Below are 19,527 nucleotides of genomic sequence, written 5' to 3' on the forward strand. Positions count from 1 at the left end.
GGAAAGGGTCGAATCTGCAATAATTCAGAGTTGTGTATTTAGTTTCAAAGTTAGTGCTGTTCTCAAAAGAATAAAATGTGAGGACTTTCCCATTATGAAATATTTGAATCATTCCTGTGATTTGCCGGCTATGTCATCACCAATCACTAAACCGGTCCTATTTGTAATATAATGTCGCTGTACTCGTACATCATTGGTTTACATGTGTAACATTAAGCGTTATCATATAGTCTTAGTTATCAATTTATTTTAGTGTCTTGTTAACTGGAGTAACAAGGTAATGAAGTATAGAGTCTAATCTTGAAATAAAGACATGTGTGTCCCAGGTAGGACAACCCAAACATTGGGATAAGTGTTCTAGTGGTCACTCATGTCACCGATGTTTGTGGACTAAAAGGTTGGGATGTCTGAGGATACTTGGATTGAGTCAACCCATGTTATGGGCCCAGAGGAGTAGGGAGTGGCTAGTATGTAGTGGTGTGGATACACCATGTTTCCAACTGGAGAATGGACAACTGACGTGTCAGTGACATGTTGGGGTGGGAGTTTGGGAACTAGGATCCATGGGTATATGGGTATATATGTAAATAAAGCAGCACAGTAATAGTGTAGTGGTTAGACCACACGCCTAATGAACAGGCATTCCTGGTTCGAGTCTCACAGCAGCACATATCATGTTCTATGTGAAAGCTGTATATGAACATATTTGTACATCTTTTTGCTGTAAAACCTACATAATATCATTTAAATGTGAACTAGAATACTGCATGAAATGCACATGTGAAGTGTCAGTGTCATAATGTACTTAGGCAGTAGTAAGCAGGTTTAAGCACAAATAAGCAGTAGTAAGCATGTTTAAGTGTGTTTGCATGGAGGTAAGCACTGCTAAAGTCAGGTTACAGTTTCTTTTACTCAGTTACCTGCTGAATTGCTTAACCTGTGTAGGCATTGCTTAGCTCCAGAAACCCACGCAACCTTGCTTACAACTGCTTAATAGTGCCTCAATCACTCTGTAGCCAACGTCCCTTGCTCTGCTCAGCAATAAAATAAACTGCCTCTCAAGGCTCGAACCCAGGACACTGCACTCAATACACAAAGTGATTTACCACTAAAGCATGGCAGATATACATAACCTGAAGTTTGCACAGACATACCCTGCAGCACAATCAGTCAACAGTACAGGTAATGCATTATTATGACACCACACTACCTGTTAATGCAAGATGTCTGGTGAAAGTATGCCACGCTGTGGGTACAAATAGGGATATATGTCAACTAATGCTCTGCAGCACTCAAATTGTTGCTAGATACACATGTATATGTATTAGAACACATATGTAGAAGGAGATGAAGTCTGAAACACAAAAGTGTTGCCACTAGTTACTGACTTCAATGCTGCGATCATCCATGACAATTGCTAAGTGAATGAGGAACAGGCCAAAATATGAGCTGAATATGCATGGACATATGTACAGCTATATCTATAAATGTAGTCAGCCAGCTATATGTAGATATATGTATTAATGTATGACTCAGAAATAATCATAAAACAGCACTTGCATATAGATACATACATATGTTCATATGTATATATATATATATATATATATATGTGTGTGTGTGTGTGTGTGTGTGTGTGTGTGTGTGAGTATATATATATATATATATATATATATATATATATATATATATATATATATATATGCATATATATAGCCATATGAGATATATATAGGTGCATACACATACACACACAATAAAAGTATCAGTAGCCATACATATGTAAAAGTAGTGCGGAAGTACTGGGTGCAAAGTATATCCCTCAGCCACAAGCCCCTCAACTGGCACCTGTGAAATTTGTAGTGTGGCAACCATTCCCAGAAATGAGAATACTGACATTAAACATATACCCACCCACAAATCAATTGACATGACATGACAAACTGGTACGCATACATAGATAACCTGTATTTCTGTACTATACAATAATGTATGCCAGTACTGACACCACATAAGGTTTGAAATATGTAATCAGTCATGAATGGAAGGCTCACACAAAACAGTAGATGCAAGCAATGTGTATATATACCATGCTATGCTGTCTAGGCCAAGGCCTTCAATTAGTACAACCGTAGGAACAGGATTTGCCTTCAGGATACGTAACAATCAACAATTACAGATGCAGTTCAGCAGACTCCAATTACACTCTGTAGTCAAGCCCTAGTGGGAAAGGTAGCACTTGTGTTAATGTCACAGTATCTTATACATATCATTGCTTAACCTAACACCTCACTATCACACGAATGACTCTAGTCTTAACAGTTATATCACTGGAAAAGTGCCATAGCCTAGGTTAATGGCATATAACCCCCCCCCCCCCATAAAAGGCTGTACAAGGGCAAGGAACAGTGTGTACCACACACTTACCTCAGGAATGTACAAGGGCACAGATGTGTTCACCAGTTGTTGCCCCCACATATATGGACATGGCCCAATGGTTGGTGTGGGAGTCCATGACATGACTGGGATGATAGCAGTATGGCTAGTGGTAAATAATAATAAGCCATTACCTAACAGCCCTTCCTGTATCAGAGCAGGACAAAGACTGGCATAAATTTGGAGGACAGAGGCAGGAACATAGGGCCATATTTGCATTATTGCTGTTACACACCCTGGAAATTGCTAGTGTTACAGGATTTGTTGCATCATACCCTTATGCAGGGATACAACATTGAAATATGAATGGATGTAGCCATGTACTGATAGCACTCAACAGACAGAATGCCACAGATATATGTGGGACAATACTTGTGTGGTGCACAGACAAAACCTAACTGCCAATCACCCTGGTATCATACGGATAGGCCCACAGTTGATAGCTATGCAGACAGACAACATTCCATGAAATAGTACCATGCACACAGAAATCCTGTAAGGACAGCAAGATACATTGCACACAACAACACTACTCACGCTCTGTAGGTCTGGAACCTTCCCCAAATGTCGATAAGGCCTGTGTCTGCAGGTTCTGCTGTAAGAGGTATTGCTACCTCCTGTCTGTAACACTGATGTTCACACACAGGAAGGATGTCATCCATACTGTAAAGGTGAAGGGACAATGCTCACAGAAGGCAGCAATTTATAGTACAGGGTTGCCATGACAGTGGTTATCTGAAGTACTACACAGCAGGTTGCATGCAATTAGCAACTGGTGGACACTGACTGGTGCAGAGGTCAGCATCTGATGATGTGCAATACCAAAAAAAGCATGCTGCAATCTATTCAAACCAGCTCAATCACTCTCCTGGAGAGACTGAGAGAGAGAAAGAAAAAAAAGTCAAGAAGGTTCACAAAGCTCAGGGTTGTGTTACAGTGGAAACAACATAACAGGTATGTGAAATAAATATACATTTACTGGCATGTAGTATATGGCATAGATTAATAGGATGTATACTGTGAAAGGATGTATATGTGCCATCAGTACATGTTCCTGTAATGATGTTGTGCTCAACAACTGCACTGGACAGTAGTATTAGTCCCTTTGGGCAGTGGAACATACCTGTCAAATGTGCAGACCAGCAGTGAATGGCAGGATGTGACCCATGATATCTGTGTTCTGTAAATTACTGTGGCCAATGGCTGGTTGGGGTATTAATACCGCCATGATAGACACATGGGTGAGAGACCACACCACCTGCAGGACAGTCATGTTAGAGTGTAGCATAGCATGCCCACACTGCCATAGCAGTATAATATGCTTATCTAAAGTTTGTCACCATATGTACCCACATAATGTTAGTCTGTGTTCACATGCGACACCTGTCTGTGTTGCAGCAAGACAGAACAGTTCAGCTGTGAATTAAAGAGGGTACATGAGTGTGGTCCAGATGTTTGTATACACCCCACATACAGATACATATATGTGTGATACATATTCACAGCTGTGTATGTGTACAGAACCTCAGACAGTTATACATTTATATAGGTATATAAACAACACAAAATGATATCTACACATATATGCACATATTTGTATATATATATATATATATATATATATATATATATATATATACAGACAGACAGATATGTGTGTGTGTGTGTGTGTGTGTGTGTGTGTGTAGATATAAATATATATACATGGCAATACATTTTCCCTGCCATGACATGTGTGAGAGAACATCGCACATCAATACACAACAAACCTACACACCAGTACATGGCTGCAAGATGGAGTGTGGAGTGAGGTGTGTAACCCATGTTGGGAACACATTGCAATTGTATGGAATGATGGGATATATATGTTGGTGAAGGGTATTAGGCACATATTGATATGTAGGTCTGGTTGGGTGACAAACAAGACAGCATACAGGGCTGGCATATAGCACATGTGGTGGTTAAACACTGTGGACAGGTAGTTACACTTAGAATGTGGAGGCCATTGAGCCCCCACATGGGAACAAAGGGAACATGGTGGCCACCCATGGACAGTCACAACAGCATCTACATGGACATAAAGGTGTGGGCTGTGTGCTGGGTAGGAGGGTTATGCATGTCAAACTTTGAGTATGTGTACTGTATGCCTCCAGGTGATGTAGCACATACCCCATGTCACTGTGGACCTCCCTATGCCTAATACCTGCAACCTACCTGGGTGACAGACACATGTCTGTGTGTGCTCCATGGGGGGGGGGGTACCATCTCCTGAGGTGGTTCTACATGAAGGTAGTGATGGAACAGTAGAAAATGAGGTTCCATGGTGGGCCATGGATGTGATGTGGACTGGTAACATGTGAACATTAGGTTGGAGTGGTGTTCCTGGTGGCAAATAATCCCTACACATACTGGTGTGTAACTGTCATGGAACATATGTGGGCTGTAATAGTCCACACAATCCCAGACGTTGTCCAACAGCATGCATAGATATTCCCAATACTACAGAATGGCAAATGTGTAGCAATCACATAGCAGGCCTACCACATGCATATGTGGAAACATAGTGGCAGTGACAATAGCATGCAGGTGAAATACGCTGTAACAGCCCTGCAACTCTAGTGTCCCCACAGGGAGCATATCTATAACCACATAGCAGAAGGTGTTGTACAATACAATATATTGCCCAATGGTACACATACCAGACACATACCAGTAGCGTAGTGTGAACATTATGTTTGAGCTGATATGGTGGCGGGAGACTGATATGTGTATTGTATTATGGTAAACTTTACATATGAGTTGCTCAGACATATTTCCATCATTATGTCTTTCAGGGTGTATGACACATCTGAGAAACCCTGCTTACAGTGCCGCTGTGGAGGAGATCATTATCACCAGCATGATCCACAACTATAATCTGCTCTTCTCATGGACAAGCATGGACCAGCAGGAGAGAACAGCCATGTGAACTGATGTGGTCTGCAGGGTGAATGAGGTGGGATTGCACAGCCAAACCTATGAGCAGGTCCGCCACCATTGTAGTGACCTGCTCCGGCAAGTACGATGTTGTGCCGCTGCCATGCGGGGTGACCACCTTGCAACAGGAGGGGCTATAACATCCATCCCCCCTCACCAGAGTGGAGGAGCTGCTCATCAGCCTGGTAGCACCTGCCCACCCGCAAGAGCTCCAGACCTATACAGTCATGGAGGTGGGTGCTACTCATGCACCACACATTGAGCATGCAGGTAAGGTTCCAGGGCATATCAGTAGACTATGTTATATGCATCTGTACAGGTAGACCATGCATGTGTGAGATGTGGGGTATGTTGCTGTGTAGTAGCGATAAGCACTAATGCAAAAACTGTAGTACTGTGGCCTTCAACTGTTGTTGTACTGTAATATTGGAGCCACCCTGTAGCAAAGCCGCAGCTGTGGCCACTGACATCAACTCTATCCCATGTCATTATAGGTACATCTGGGACACCAGCAAGGCAGCAGCCAGATGTCGGTGAGTATGGTTTAAGGTTATGCTTGGTAATTCACTGTACATGTCATAGCTAAGGTATAGGCCATGTATATATCTAACACACCTCCCCATAATGCATCCTGTACATGTGCACTGACAGAGCACACATCTCACTAATGTGATTACCAGCCTCAAACACATGCAATACACAGTCCATCTCAGACAACTGTGGCTACACTCCAGCGCACATTGCCCAGGCACAGCTGACATCTGCCCAACATACACAGCTATGTCATACACAGAGCAGTTGAACATTCTACATATAATGACATCCCACTCCCTTTGCTAACACATGCTTCAGGGTTCTAAACCTAATCAACACATTACACAGAACATACTGGAGGGATAGTGCCCTGTCCTGGGGAATCACCACACTCTGGAACAGACTACCCATACGTGTCAGGCAATGCTAGTCATTGGCCCTCTTGACAGAAACACTTGCCAATTGGATGGGGAATGGGGAATACACCCTGGGTAGCATGTGTGTTCCACAGCCTGACAGGGGCACAGGGGAATAACATTAGTGGGTGGTGCATGGCAGGGAACCCCTGTGGCTAGGCATATGTAGGCCCCAGGACCAATAGAACAGTACTCACCTATGAACCTCTGTGTACCACAGGCAACATCAGCCAGGGCCCATTCATGGTCAATAATGGTCTCTACACTCACCATAGGTACAGTACAATGTCTTTGTGGTTGGTCTAATGGTAATCTACCACTCATATATGCACCACTGATGATGACTTATGTGAATACACATCAAGCACACAGAGGCTGTGAGCAGCAACAGAGACACATCCTGTAATGGTGTGCACACCCGTGATGTATGGTGCAAAGTACATGCCAGGGTGCTGAACGGATGCAAAGCAATGCTGTGGGCATGGGTGCAGTGGGTTCCAGGGTGAGCGCCATCAACTACAAACAGAAGCCATGCATCACTGCCATGTATAATGTTGGTAACGGGGATTGACTACAGTTGCACTGCATGCTGTTCAGACCCACATGTCCTGCATGCTGACATGTGTGTATTCACAGGTATATATGTGTGATACTGTACTGCACCATCGCCTGCTATTGTGTGTGTTATGGAGTTGTGGGAGCTGTCTGTAGGTGCTGTCTGGTGTAGTGTATGGGTTGCCATGTATGTCGACTGCATGTGTGTATGTTTGTGTGTGTGGCCATGTCTGCACATGTGTGTGTGTGTGTGTGTGTGTGTGTGTATTTACTGTTTAGTGGTATTGTGCAGGTCTTACAGTCTGTTCCCTGTTTTCCCCTCACAGGTGGTGAGAGATGGGGCTGGGTCCCCCCCGCAGGGAATCTGATGTCACTGATACAGACAGTGACCATGAAGATAGGTGTGTTGAGGCATAGGAAGGTCGTCAGGGGCTGCAGCTGGGCCACCAATTGACAACCCACACGTATCCAAACCATCCAGGCACACAGTCACACTGCCTCTACATACCTTATCACCATTGACCCTATCTGAGGGACAGCCTACGGTTGGCATGGGCCAGGACAGTGTGGTATCTATGGCATGTGTGTCAGGACACAGCAGCCATAGCCAGATGTCTGGCAGGGTGTCACATAGGCAGATATGCAGGGGTGCTCATAGGGGCACTGCTGGACATCATCCACATGGCAGACGTGCAACCCCTATTTCAACCACACACATGTTCTAGACTGTCATGAAGGCACAGGCACAAATGGAACGGTACCCCAGGCAGGGTCTAAGGGTGCAGAGGGTTCATCACACCTCTGTAACTGACAGCATCCGTGACCTAGTGGGTGCCATCCGTAATTGCACCAAGGTCATGGATAGATGGTGGGGTGAGACATTGAAACTCAAACAAAATGTCATGTCCATGCATCAGGACAGGGCAGGATGGTTGTGACAGCCACGTGGATGTATGCCAGCAACACCAGCAGCTGGAGGTCGCCGTGGACGTCCAAACAGTCACAGCCACTCCCGTAGTGGCAGTACCAGCCCTAGCACTGTGGGGGGTCAGTCCACAACCCGTCAGAACAGATAATGTGTACGTGGCCCTGGCCAGTCCCAGGAGGGACCTGGATCCATTGGATGTCTGTCAAACTTGGGGGACAGTACTCGGTCTGGATCTGTACCTGATACTGCCTGTAGCACCCCTGCCAGGCACAGGTCCCATGCCCATGGCTGAAGAAGGTGAACTGCAAACCCTGCCAGGTACAGTCTGCATCTGTCCCACAATTCCCTGTATAGGGCAGCCACATGGGGGATCCGTATGCATGCAGACACACACACATAAACAACGAGCCTAGGACAACTACATACCTACACACACAACATCACCAGTGGCCCATAACAATACTCAGCCCCCTCACACACACATGTTATCAATTGTATGGCTCAGCCTAGGCCTCTGGCAAACCAGCAACACACCCTGTGCATATGATGATACCTGTGCCACTGCCTGACATCCATAACATCGATGCAGGGACAGGCTAGCATGGTTTTGATGCACAGAGTGACTGTACAACAGTGTAGCAATGGAATGATGTGTAGCATGTTGTCAGCAGTAAAGTGAAATGCTAATATCTTGGAAGGTGTAGCTGTGCAGCCATGATGCATCCTAGCTTTAATTAAAATTGTTGTATTGTTGTCACCAGTATCTGTTCAGATTGTGTTGTGTTTGTTAATGTGCCACATGGCTGATGGGTGTAGTGGTGTCAGCAGGCCTTCTACAGTGGACACCAGTGAGTGTAGTGGGTGGTACACATGCCATGGCTGGGTGCAGCACACAGTGCCTTTGGTTAGGATGCAGTACAGGTACAGCACTGTACACATGGGGGATGTCCCTGTGCAGGTAACACATATGTTGCACATGTAATCCCACCAAGAAAGCATAGGCACAACCACACAGTGGTATATATGCAGTCTGCATTGTGGATGGCATTCAACATGCTAACAGCAGGGTGTATGTCCGTCTCCCCACTCCACTGCAATCCTCACCTAAGTGACATGTGTGTGCCAATGATGGTGGCATAGCCCTACCCTTAGGAGGGTGTGAGGCACTCAACTACTGTGAATGATGTAGGCAACAACTAACAACCTGATTACATACACTGTAACAGTATTACAGACAGCTAAATGGGGGATAGATGCAACAGTAACTACAATTATGGCAGTTGTGTCCACAACAGCCACACCCAGTGAGTTATAGCAACCCCAGTAGTGCTGCACACCTCAACTGTGTGGAGGAGGGCATTGACACATCTATGACCTGTGAAGGACTGTATGCCCATGGGATGGTGCCTGTGGTATGTTGGCATATGCCAAGCAGTCCTGGTGGAAACATAGCCTGTGAACGAAGGTAGAGCCCGTAACAACTACACACATTCCTACAAGTGGGATGGTGTACAAAAGCCTGCTATGATGTACATAGGCATTGTGCACCTCCTAACCCTCATCTACACCTGCCATGATTGGGTTGAGGAGGTACATGGGGTTCAGCTTGTATTCTCTGCCTTTGACAAGTCCAACATTGGCAGCGTCCCATGTGTTGAGATAACCAGTAACATTGGCCTTGGGTTCATTGATGGTATGTTCAATATCCCTGAAGACCACGGTCATCCGGCTACCGGGTGGTAGTTCCCAGCTGACATGGTGGATTTGTGGATGTCCTTGCCAACATTGGTAAAATCATTGTCAGGTGTAGGGCTATTGGATTGTATGAGGGATCCCAGCTACTTACTGCACCTGCCCAGGGGGTTCCCCAACCATGACATGTCACTTGACTGTACTGCATGATATGTTAGTAATGCCAGCCTTACATCCTACAGTTGGGATGGAGTACTGTTAATGTGTTCTGCCCTTGTCATGTAGGGTCCTGCTTATGGGTTCTGCTAAGGTTGGTATTGTATTGTAGGCCAGACGTATTTGGTGGGGAGGGGATACCTATCCATGCCAGATTTATGTTGTTTGGGTCTTTCAAATCCATCAATGGTGCATGTGGACATATATGTTGTGGTTACATTCCCAGTTCCATCTACAGATGTATGTCCATATATGCCTATATTGATATATATGTGTTCATCTTTGACAGGGGAACAATCATTCCTTTGAATGGCCCTTTCTGCAAACAGAAAGGACTAACCCATTGTTTCTTACTCCACCACAGTTAAGAGAACTGTAGTTCTACAGGCACCTTTGCTGACACATAAAACTGCAAGTTGGAATACATATTGTACTGGCGGGGTGCATGACACTCTGCACCCCCCTCTGGGGGCCAGACCCCCTCACAACCAACCTACTGTGATATACAAACCCCTACAGTGCACTACAGTGGGGATAGGCAATTATTCCCCATCCCCACTATAGTGGCATCCACAAGCAAATTGCGTAATCTGCAATGAGCGAATGCATACTGACATTCGCACATTGCACATGCTATGCATGTATTGCAGGACTGTGCAATGATGGGAACATACTATAAGCCTACCAGCCTCCGGACACATGGACTTCTCCCTTTGAATAATGATCCATATATATGCTAACATGTATGCATTCCTAGTGCTGTCTATCTGTGGACATGTGGATATTTACATATATATTGTGTGTATGCATATCTATGTATATCTGTATGTATTGGCTTGTATATATATATATATATATATATATATATATATATATATATATATATATATATATATATATATATATATATATATATATATATATATATATATATATATATATATATATATATATATATATATATATATATATATATTTATACATATATATGTATATAGATATGTGTATACCTATATCTACATATATAGATATGTTATATCCATTCAATGATGAATATATATACACACACAAATACATCTACTTGGTGGAATACATTCCCTGTAGTGTTCTTTACCTGGGCTGGATGATATGTATGTGAACATATCATGATTATGCATATCTGCCATGGCTTATTGGTAAATTACTTTATCTATGATGTGCAGGGTCTTGGTTCTGAGCCTTGCAGGACCTGTTTATTTTGTTGCTGGGCAGAACACACAAACCTGCTTACAACTGCTTTACGGTGCCTTAATCACTCTCTATCCAACGGGACGTGTTCTGGCCAGCATCAAATTAAACAACTCTGGCAAGGCTCAAACCAAGGACTCTGCACACCCTAGGCAAACCGATGTACCACTAAGCCATGACAGGTACACAGATATTCAATGTTTCAGAAACATATCAGCCAGTCCTGTCATGCAACAGTGCAGAGAATGTTTACCAACATATAGATGTCTGCGTGTGTAACTATAGTGCAACCTTAACAGATACAACATACCCATATATGTATAGATACACATGTATTCAAATATATATGTTGTTTTGCTACCTCTAAATACATATATATCGCTATCTATGCACATATACCTATATATCTGTTAGCAGGTTAATATATCTATATGGGTATATATGGCCACACATCTGTAGATATCATTTGCAGATTGACAAATACACCAATGTCCACATGCACCGTTAATGGGGCTGAGAGGCCCCACACACTATACGTCTTGTACGAATAGTCATCCACCCACAGCCAAACACCTGCGCCCTGCAATACACTATCAAGTACACTCCGCCTCCCACAGGACATGTAATATGTGGAAGCCGTCGACGTCCCCAGGATACAGATACACATACACATATATTTTGATATATATATATATATATATATATATATGTATATATATATATATATATATATATATATATATATATATATATATATATATATATCAATATATACATATACATATATATATATGTATATATATATATATATATGTGTGTGTGTGTGTGTGTGTGTGTGTGTGTGTGTGTGTGTGTGTATATATATATATATATATATATATATATATATATATATATATATATATATATATATATATATATATATATATATATATATATACACGGTACTGTACATCCACATACCTAGTGGCAGCTAACCCCTGATACCCCCACATTTGTAACAGCCTAGGTCATTAATGGTGTTCCCCACCTGGACTCAATAATACAAGACCATATACCACTGTTACATACACTGGCCTCTGCAGTCCATAAAGGCGCACATGTGTTGTGTAGGTATATGGCCCCAGCCCCAGTGTATGTGTGAGGGATACAACGGCAGTGTACTAATGGCTGCAATGGCAGTGTGATATACTCACAGCCCACTACAGCACAACCCCCGACAGTATGACAAATGTGCAGAGCTTGATATGTAGATAGGGGACAGAGGCTGAAACACAGGCATATATGTGGAACACTGTTGCCATACACTAAGCAAAGTGCTGGTGTTACAGGATAGTCTGCAACATATCCTTAGTCAGGGAATTCAGGTTAAATATAGACATGGATGTAGCCATGTACTGGTAGCACGCAACACACACACACTGCCAGTATCATATCTGGCACAGGGATCGTGTGGTGGACGGACATCACATGATATGAATACCTCTGCCCAGCAAGAGGTAGGCCCATAGTAGTGACCTATGCAGACAGACTGCATTCCAAGATACACTAGTATTACACACACACACCCTGTAACACCAGTACTATGCAAAGCATTACAGAACTCTACCCACAGTCTGTCTGTAGTTCCTGAACCTCCTACAAATGTGTCCACTCTGTGTATGCATGTGTTCCTGTAAGAGGTATTGCTACCTGCCCACACACAGGATGGATGTCTGTCACACAGAAAATGTGAAGGGACCATGGCCACATGCTGTAGGGATTTATAGTGGGTGCTTGCCATGACAGTGGTAATTCAATGTAGTACACATGTGTCATTTTATATATATATGGCTATCTGGATTGGTATGTGTACATATATTTCCACCATATGTCCTGGACATGGAGTGTAGCCGTACCCCAGCCCCTACAGGCACAATGTCATAGTGCAAGGGAATGTCAGGTATGTATAGCAGGTACATTACTAGCCTGTTGCCACTGTCATTGGGATTGTCTTCACAGACATGGTGTGTGTGGATGCTGACATCTGCTTATAACATGTGTGCCATTGGCTACCGACAGACATCCTACGGACATCATTGTAAATTACCGCTGCTAGCATGTAATGCCCCTGTGGAGTGCACCAGAGATATTGGCCACTTTATATGGAACTTCGGACACACCCTGTACAGTCCAGAGGTATGCACATATTCCCTTAGTGCACCACATGTGTATCGGGCCTGACAATATGGATGTAGACAGCCATGTAGATGGGAGACAGCCATGTAGATGGATAGAACACATAACGACTGGTATACATTTGGCACCATAGGTGTTGGACTCACACACTCCTTTCTGGCCTGACACATAATGACTGCTGGTACAGGGGTGCCATGGACACATACTACCCACTAGATATTGACATACATCTGTACAGCATCCCACTAGTCTGTCTGACATACCTGACATTTAAGGAAGGCCCAGCAGCAGTACATCTGGCAAATATCTGCACATGACATCCTACTGGTTAAGTACACTACGCTGCTAGGCATGTAACAATGCACTGTGCAGGCTACAGGCAGACTGGCTCAAAACTGGCCTACATATTGTTTGGGGGAATGCACATATACTTGCATATATAGCAGGATCAACAGCCTTTCACAGCACAGGGTAAGATACACCTGTGTGACAGTGCATTACCACAACCAATGTGAACACAGACACAGTCGCATATGGTAGGCTAGCATAATATTACAGTATATGAACTATCTGTTCTACACCATCCTCATATGTGCCAGTCACAGAATGTCCCTACATATACTGGGCTGCTACACAGTTTGGTCTGATGGCTGTCTGTGGTTTGGGACATGTGTGTGTATGGCCCTACAAATGTGTACGGCGAAACAGTACCATACAGTGGGGCAGCATGTAACATCTGATAGATGGAGAGGTAGGACAATGACATTTACCATAGTCTGTGCACAGGCTAAAGTACATATTAACAATACACACAATGCCGACATTCACCATCACTACACAGGCCTCAGTATTGTACAATCATCCACAGAATGTCCAGCTTATGTCATGAAATATAACCCCTACTGTACATGACATGTGTAGCACTCTGATATATCACTGGCTTGTTATCAGATATGATGACACTATTTATGGCATACAGCACATATGCACCACTTCATGCATGCCATATGTACAAATGTTGACAGTATTGTGGTTGACAGCACATACACAGGGCTAGTATAGACATGTTGCTGTGATAACCTTGTATATTTTCCATTGTAACGGTGTTTGTTGCAACATATGTCCTATGAGGGATATGAAGTCAGTAACTGTCATGGCCTTCACCATCTACAAACTGCAATCCTCACACTACTGTCTGCGTTCCACAGAGGGATGCACTGTGGATAACACATGAAACCATAGGCACAACACTGTCCAGTCTGCAGATGTCCCTGCAGATGGGGATTCCTCATATACATGGAACTGACATGGCAGGTATTACTACATGTACAACAGACATATCCAGACAAACACTATTAAACCAACATTACTCCAAATGCAGTATAGCAGCACTTTCAGTCTGTAGACAGGTCAGGCACATCCCCCTCCTGTTTGTTGGCCTGTTTCCACAGTGTATGTTGTTGGAAGTGAATCCCCAATCCATCTGGGATGCCACTTGCCAAACAACAGATCTAGTTCCTGCTCACAGTGACTGAAAAGGCTCAACACCACCATAAGGTTCCTAGGTATTGGAATGTGTTTCCATGAAATTGGCTATGGGATTGTTACCACAGCTGTTCCACATGCAATCAGCTAGGGGAGGGCTGCAATTCGTGCAGAGACCATCAGCTGATCATGAGCATCACATAAAATACACATGCTGCTGCCTAAGCAAGGCAGGTGTGGGTCCCCACATCCACCAGAGAAGGAGTGGGGGAAGCAGACAGAGGCAAATACATGTCAGGGAGGGGTGGGAGTGTAAAACTGAAGCATGTTCGTGACACTCACCTACCAGCACAGGGTATCAAAACCCCAACAACAATGTAGTGCTATCACAGTTTGATGCAGTTATTGGATGCACCACATGGGTTACCTGATGTGGTGCACTCAGAACATATATGTGAGGGTGAGTGACATCTGCAACAGGGATGCAGTAGATATACGGTAGGTGATGTACACATGCCTGTCTGCATGTACAGGTGACAGTGGCAATACAGGCACACTCACACAGGGATGCACACACATTGACACACTTGGCAGATCCAGGAGTGCAACTCGTCACTAATGGGATTGCCACAATACATCAATGTGCAGGTATCACATGCACCACACAGGTCATATGGAGGCTGTATGGGCAAAGGGTATGAGGAAATGTCACACATCAGACATCATGCTTCAGTATGCCCTGGGGGGTTGTAGTGAGTGTGGAGTGGACATACTCACCATATAATACACACACGAACACATAGGGTGCCAGTTCTGACATGCATGGGTGCATGTCTACATGGGTGTGTGGTGGTCAACTGTGCCAGCAGGCTGTACAAGGGTAGACAATGAGTATACCTTGGCATCAGGCCACATGACAATGGTCTGCAATGTGACTCAGGCCTGTAGTTACTGCATATGCCCACACAGGTGTGTATTGCATCCTCCATCCAGTCACCTGGGTGACTATTGTTTGTGGCCAGTGCTGTACAACACATGCCATGTATGTGTTCCTTGATCCATGACATGGATGGTGTCTGGGATGAGCATACCTCCCACATGCATGTACAGTGACATGTGGAACTGTACCTGGGGTGTCTGACCCATGTTGTGAACACAGATTATCATCGGATGTGCCAGTCTTGCCCACCTGTGGCAGAAACTGGTACTGGGCAGCAGGTTTACCCTTCACCTACATTGATGGCATGCCAACAGCATTCCCTGATGTCATTGTCATCTGTCCATACAGGACATGTTGTCAGGCATGGTATGTCCATTGTGAGTCACATGTGAAGGCACCACAGGTGGTACAGCTGTCCATTGGGAAACATGGTAGAGGTGCACTGTCTGCATGTACATGCATATTGGACAGATGGGCAGGGTGACATGCCCTGTGTAACCCACTGCTATCACTGCATAGCTACTATCAGTGGCCAATATGCAGTGTACTACCCATGTATTGCATGCTGCCTAGGCATGTGTGTTCATATGACACATGGGTTGAGTGTGTGCTCTGGGTAATAGTGGGGTTGCTAACTTGGATTATCTGGCCTTGATGTCACATGTATGGGTATGGCTTTGCACCCGAGCCTCCCAGCTAATTTACATCTGTTATCCCTGTATGGTTGATATTGTGATATATAGTAGGGTCACCATAAAAGAAATTAGCAAAACCCCCTCCACAATGCACATCTGTTATCTCTGTATAGTTGACATTGTGATATATAGTAGGGTCACCATAAAATAAATGAGCAAAACCTCCTCCACAATGCACATCTGTTATCCTTGTATGGGTAACATTGTGATATATAGTAGGGTCACCATAAAATAAATTAGCAAAACCCACTCCACAATGTACACATGCACACACACCTGTCATGTCTGGGAGTATAACCCCTACCTAACTAGTTATAGTATGCCACAGACATTACTGGAGTACTATTTCCCTACCGGCATATTTCACAGTGAATGACATCAGCAGGATTACCAAAGTAGGGCATTTCAACTGTACTGCAAGTGACTAGCCTAAAATGCATTGCTCCCTTCACAGCCAATGAGATACACACAAAACATCCACAACTGACATGAGTGGGTATAGAACCCCTGAGAGAGGTCTATATCACACTACAGCATAGAGCTGTTATGGGGCACACCACAGGCATTACTAAAGAACTTTCTCCCCAAAGTGTTACTTCACAATTTTATTTATTTATTTATTTATTTATTGACATTTGTTAACCGGGTTAGTCCAACTGGGCTTGGGACCCATTTTCAGTGGAGACCCGAGGAGAAAAACTCCAAGAAAATGCAGCAGTTTACAATAGAGGTTATACAATCACTAAGTAGGTATTTTACAAGCACAGTTTACACAAATAGATGATAATACTTAAAAAAAGAGACAAACGTTATACAGTGTTGAATATGAACAAATTGGTTTCACAATATATATGTTAGACAAATCAAAGTAGAAAATTAAAGGCAGTATACCTGTATTATATTACAGGGTAGCAGTGTAGTTTCATATTTACATATTTACATATTTACATTAATGGTTTGTTTTGTCAGTGCAGGTATCAGAGATTTGGGGAGAAAAAAAGGCTTGATTTGGTCAAAAACAGGTTAAGAAAAAAAGGTGGAATGACATAGCTTATGGGGAAAGTTATCAAGTTGGGGCTTGGCAAGGACAGATTTTATATTTTAGTAGATGAGCCTTGAGTTTTTCTTTAAAGTGGGATGAGTGAATGATGGAACAAATGTCCCTGGGAAGTTTGTTCCAGGTTTGGGCAATGGAGGATTTGTAGAGGTATTTGCCGATAGTTTTTTTGGGTTGGTGGGTTTGTAGCAGTAGTTGGTTAGAGGTATGAAGAGTACGGGGAGGAGAATAAATTGAGATGAAAGAAGAGAGGGTAGGGCAGAATGAAGGTTTGTAGAGAAGAGAGTGTAGCATTTGAAGTTGAGATAGCTGCAATAAGTGGGGAAATTCAAGCCAGTGTAGGGAGTTAAGGGATAGGTAGTGGTGTGCATTATATGCTGAGTTTGTAAAAAATCTAGCTAACTTATGGTATGTTTGTTGAAGTTTGTTTAAGGTAGTAGTTTGGATATGGGTAAATATAGGGGCAGCATAAAGAAGGGAGGGAAGGAGAAAAGCTTGGGCAAGGGATAGTCTAGCATTGGATGTTAGGTATATTTTGTTACGATATAGAAGACCTAGTTTCTGGTGAGTCTTTTTTATACTGTGAAGTAAGTGTGTATTAAACTTCAGTTCATCATCGATAATGACTCCTAGAAGTTTAGTTTGTGTTTCAGGTTTGATAGTAGTGTTATTTGAAGAAGTGATAGTAAAGGTGGTTTTGTGGTAAGAGAGAGAGTGGGGAAAAAAAAGTAATAGTTTGGTCTTTTTGGGGTTGAGGATCAGTAGGTTATAGGCTAGCCACTGTTCAGTAGAGAGGAAGGTCTGTTGGGTAAGAGTATGCAGTTCGGATATGCTGTCAGAGATACATATGAGGGTAGAATCGTCAGCATATTGGATGAGGGAAGATTGTTTACAAGATGTGTGGAGGTCATTAGTGAAGATGTTAAAGAGGAGGGGTCCCAAGATGGAGCCCTGGGGAACTCCTGTTGGAACAGGTATAAAAGGAGAAGTGGAAGAGAGCCATCTTACTGAATGTTTCCTGTGAGTTAAGTAGCTAGAGAACCAGGTAAGGGTGGAGGTAGATACGTTAAGATTATCAAGTTTGGATAGCAGTAGGGGATGTGAGACTGTATCAAAGGCTTTTGAGAGGTCAAAGAAGAGACAGGATAGAAGTTTATTTTTGTCCAGGGCATCAGCAATGGTATGGGTAAAGGATAGTAGGGCAGTAGTTGTGCTGTGGTGAGGACGGAAGCCATGTTGAGTGGGGGTGAGGAGATTATGTTGAAGCAGGTAGTTGAGTAGTTGGGAGTGGACTCATTTTTCAAGAATCTTAGAGAGATGGGATGGCTATGGGTTGGTAATTAGAAGGGCCAGTAGAATTGCCACCTTTGTGTACAGGAATGGTGAAAAAAGATTTCCAGAGAGTGGGGACAGTGGATTCTTGTATAGATCTGTTAATTAATATGGACACTGGGTAGGCTATGGTGTCTGCAGCTAGTTTGAGGAAGGTAGGTGGTAGATTATCAGTGGAGGAGGAACAGGGTTTGAGTTTATAAAGAAGAGGCGGAGACAGGGTGTAGTGAGAATGGAGGATTGTCAGGTAGGCTGAGTGGGGTAGACAGGGGAGTAGTCTTACAGTTTTATGGGATAAGTGACTGAATAGTATTGATAAAGTGATTGCTAAGAAGGGTAGCTGTATCTAGACGGTTTGTGTTGGGGTAGGGGCTGGGTGTTGATGGATGGCCTGGGGTCAGGATTCTGTTTATTGTAGTCCAGAATTTCTGAGGGTTTGCTTTGTAAGTAAGTTGGCCAGAGTTGTAGTAGGACTTTTTATCTGCATTGGCTTGTTTCTTAGTAAGGTTTCTGAGGTGCTTGTAGTGGTGAAGGTGAGATAATTCTTTGGTTTTGGTCCAGGCTTTCCAGGCTTTATCTCTGTTGAGCATGAGGGGCTTAGTTTGTTTGGAGAGCCATGGGGCATGATTTGGTTTTATTCAAATTCTTCTAGAAGGAGCAAGGGAGTTATGGGTATTCAGGAAGATGTTATTAAAGCTGCTGACTGCCTCATCCAGTGGGATATTTTTTAGGAAGAACCAGTCAATGTAAGATAGATTTGAGTTGAATTGTGTTAGATTAAAATTGGTGAGTGTACGGCAGTCCCGATAGAGATGATGTTTGGAGGGTTGAGTGTTGAATCTGAGGACAGAGGTGGGGAG

This window comes from Protopterus annectens, chromosome 1.part2 (genome assembly GCF_019279795.1).
Source record: "Protopterus annectens isolate FY-2018-M chromosome 1.part2, PAN1.0, whole genome shotgun sequence".
NCBI classification, from domain to species: Eukaryota; Metazoa; Chordata; order Ceratodontiformes; family Protopteridae; genus Protopterus; species Protopterus annectens.